A 1,476-nucleotide genomic window follows, 5' to 3' on the forward strand; every position below is an offset into this window, starting at 1 on the left:
TGAGAGTGAGTTTAACCCATAGCACCGCTACTCACCCCAGCCCTTCTTGACTGCGCTTCACGATACCATCCGTTACACTCACCCCCACAAACTCACTCCACTCCACCCAAGGCACTTCGATGCCCCGAGTGGGAGTCGAACCCCGGTCTCCCACGCCGCAGGCAACAACACAGACCGCTATACCAAGTAGTGAATTCACCTCTTGGTATAGCGGTCTGTGTTGTTGCCTGCGGCGTGGGAGACCGGGGTTCGAATCTCCCTCGGGGCATCGAAGTTTGAGATGACGTAGTCACAACCGTTACATATATATATAAAGATATAACCCTAACTAACCTTACTGTCATGCACTTGTCCTAATATACTAACCTACACTGTAGCACTCAACACTTTGATGAACATTGTTATTCAGCTAATTGTAGTTGTGCCCTTCCTGATGACTTGTCATACAGAACTTGTAAGTCGCTTTGGATAAAAGCGTCAGCTAAATGACTAAATGTAAAATGTATGTAAATGTATGTCTGTGTGTGTGTGATTGATCAGAATCATAGAACCGTTAGTGGAGGTGGGACATACCATTGAGTAGTAATGTAAGCTGCGTTGTTATTGTTGCAATCATGTGGTGTACATCTGGTATGACAGAAGACAAAAGGTGTTGATTGATATTGTCCGGAAGGTTGTGATAGTAGTCTGTAGCCTGTCAATGTTACTGTTAATCCTGTTAAACAGATGTTGATATTACCCTGAAGGTTGTGACAAGTCTGTAGCCGGGCCCAGGGTAGATGTTATGGTACCACCAAATGTTTAAAAGAAAATTGTATCTGAAAAAAATGTGTCCGCCACTTTTCTCTGTACCAAGGCTGTGACGTCACACGTCAACATCTGGAGTGCTCTGAGACTGCTGGAATCATGTGGATTTTCCCCATTCAAATGCACAGATTTGTATAGAATCAATGCCAGACGAGCTGTCATTTAGGCAAATGGTGGACATAACAAATATTGAAATTTGATATTGAAACTTTGACTTTCTGTTAATATCAGCCAAATGAATCAGTTCATTGAGCCGTATCTGGGATGCTTCTAGGACTATATTACATCATATTCACACATTGAAACTTTTTTTTTTTTTTTTAAATCCAATTGGACTTGCACACGATTTGTTTTAAGATCAGATATTCCTTTATTATTGATCCCCTTGGGGGGAATCCGGGTGTCATATCAGCATGGGGGAGAAGGGAGGGTTGAAAATGGGGGACCCTGATGTAAACAAGACGAAAGTCTTTCTCTGGTCTGCATCCCCTTAACAATTGTGTGTATTGAGCCGTACTGTACTGTACCCATTCTGCAATCTGTTAAATAAAGTTTTCATTCATTCATTCACACAGTTATGGGCAGGGTAATAGTAGAAAGACATACATCTAAAAAGAGAAAAATAAAGGGACGTTTATGGGGTGGAATGTTCCTTTAACCCCGGTCCAC

Source organism: Notolepis coatsorum (assembly GCF_963971535.1).
Source record: "Notolepis coatsorum genome assembly, chromosome: 9".
NCBI lineage: Eukaryota > Metazoa > Chordata > Actinopteri > Aulopiformes > Paralepididae > Notolepis > Notolepis coatsorum.